Genomic DNA, 2,538 nt, shown 5'->3' with positions numbered 1-2,538 from the left:
ACATTTATCAGGGGAATTTCCTATAGTACCAAGCATGTAACCCGGTAAAGCTAACTGTGGGGGATAAGAAAGAATTTTCCTGTGTAAAAGAATAAAATCTGCTGGTAATGACACGACCCAAATTATGTTATGCTGTGTATTGTGTGCATGTACAAATGTGTTAACAAATCCCATGATTATGTACAACTCTAATGCACCAATAAAAAAATGTGTGGAAAAAAATTAATTTTTTTTTAATCAAATCTGGCTGAACTCAAACTTTACAAAAAAAAAACCACTAGAAAAGGCAAGAGAGCAATGTCTATCAAGTCTTCAAGGAAGGGAAAAATAAAAACCAAGAATGTACAAATTAAACAAATTATTTCAAATATAAAAGTAATATGATTTTGTAGTAATCAGGACAGGCTAAACATTCACTATATTAAGACCATACATAATGTCCCCAGACCTAGTTCTTTCTCTGGGTCTGGTTTTATAAATGCTGGTGATAAATCCAATCTGATTTATAATATGATCATTCTGTATGACCATATTATGACTATGATTCTATGTTATCTTGATCCACCTTTTGACAAATGACAGTATAGATAGTAGAATAACTTGCAAATAATCAATGCTAAGTTGCAGACTTGTCTAAAGAACATGTAAACAAAATAGGAAAATTTTATTACTACCAGTTGCCATTAAATGTACTATAAAATTATTGTTTTTATTTTCTAGGAAAAAAAGTAATATGAAACATACAAGCAATCAGGTTCATAATTACTTTGAGATCTTCTTTAAGAGAACTACTATAGTATAAAATTAGAGGTGAATGAAGAAATCATTGGTTGCATAAGAAGTATGAGTAGAACAAAATATAAATGTTACACACCACAGCAATTTAGAAATAGTAATAAAATTCACTTTAGGTAACAGTAGGTAGGGAGAAGTGGGAAGGGAAGATAAAGTGGGAGCACATTCATCTTGGCACCTCTTAGAAAGGGAGTCAAACAATGTTGGATCCTAAAATGGAACACCTTAAACCATGATTCCATATGTGAACACATGGAAACTTAAGAGCATCTCAGGCCATATCACAAATAAAAAGTATTAAAAACTAGATGCATGTAATTAAAAAGTAACAAGTTTTAAGTCAAAGATGTCATCAAACACTAAATGTAGCTGGGAGTGGTGGGGCATGCCTGTAATCCCAGCAATTTGGGAGGCTGAGTCAGGAGGATCACAAGTTCAAAGCCAGCCTTAGTAACTTAGTAGGCCCTAAGCAGCTTAGTGAGACTCTATCTCAAAATTTAAAAATTAAAAAAAAAAATGGGGGCTAGGAATTAGGCTCAATGGTAAAGCACCCCGGGGTTAAATCCCCAGTACCCAGATAATAATAATAACAATAATAATAATAAATAAAAATAAAGAACACCACCAAATGTCAAAGAAGAAAAAAATATACTTTCTGTATATATTGAATCCCTTCAAAATAGACCAAAAGAGGAAAATTTTTGCTGTATCATAGGATGATTCCAAAAGGTTTTTTAAAAATGGTAAAAATAGACCAGTAAATAAACAGAAAGACCAGTAACTTCTGGTCAAGAAGGAGCCGGAGACTCGATAAGCTGTAGACCCTCTTCTTTGTCGAGGGGAGTGAAGCCCACTGCTACCTAAATAAGGTACACCACACACAATTCAAAACCAAAATTCACCAAGCTATAATGTTAAGCAACAGCCCAATCTCAACATACCTCACTGCCTCGTTCAACATTAATGCCACAACATTTCCCACCTTTTAAAAACTTTTCCACAATATTCGTACTAATAAGTCATAATAAACTAAGAATTTAGATAAACCTATTCTCAACTTTTTGAAGATTATTTTTTAAAAAATCTGTGTTGCAGGGTGGCTTTTACAAAAACACTGCTATCTCTTTTTTTCTTTTCCTTAACATAATTTCTGCTTAACTACTTTTATTGAGTGATTCGAGTCAATTTTTTTTATTCTAGAGAGAAGAAACACGACTGTCTGAAAGGTAGCGGTACCCATTTAGTTTGACATTCTTTCACATTTGCATGATTTTTACAATATGCTTCAATGATTCAAAATCTTCTCATGTGGTCTAAGAACCTCCATAAAGCCACTTTCAAGTCCTATAGTAAAAGGTACCCCCATTTTATTCCAAGCAACTCGGAGCAACTATAAAACTCACAGAAATTTTTAGCTGTTTCTGATGCTACAGGATCACAGGATAGGACAGGGCATCTAACTCATTCTCCACCAACCTGGGGGTGTCAGTTCTTCCTAATAGGAGGAACCAAAGATGACAATCTAGGTAATAACTTAGAACCAAACAGGAAGCTACCAGGACATAGTCCAGGGGTATTTTCACAGGAAAGTGGCAAGCTCAACAGAAGACAGGATCCCATAAGACTGGACACACTAGTAAGAAAATCTCAGCAGAAAATATCAAAATCTACATTCAGTGCCTAAGAAGAAGAAAAAATGCATTCATCTGACTTAAGTAAATAGAATTTTAACAAAAAGTGAAT

The 2,538-nt window shown here is 33.8% G+C and overlaps 1 non-coding gene across 1 annotated transcript; it reads left to right on the top strand.

Moving 5' to 3' along the window:
* The first annotated feature begins 361 nt into the window (after positions 1 to 361).
* LOC114103633 (small nucleolar RNA SNORA72) lies at positions 362 to 493 on the top strand. Its single transcript, XR_003584709.1, has one exon. It is a non-coding gene; the product is annotated as a small nucleolar RNA SNORA72 (small nucleolar RNA).
* The last annotated feature ends 2,045 nt before the right edge of the window (positions 494 to 2,538 follow it).

Source organism: Marmota flaviventris, chromosome 5, assembly GCF_047511675.1.
Source record: "Marmota flaviventris isolate mMarFla1 chromosome 5, mMarFla1.hap1, whole genome shotgun sequence".
Classification (NCBI taxonomy): domain Eukaryota; kingdom Metazoa; phylum Chordata; class Mammalia; order Rodentia; family Sciuridae; genus Marmota; species Marmota flaviventris.
Note: the sequence above shows the minus strand (reverse complement) of the source record. Positions and strands in the feature narration are given on the sequence as shown.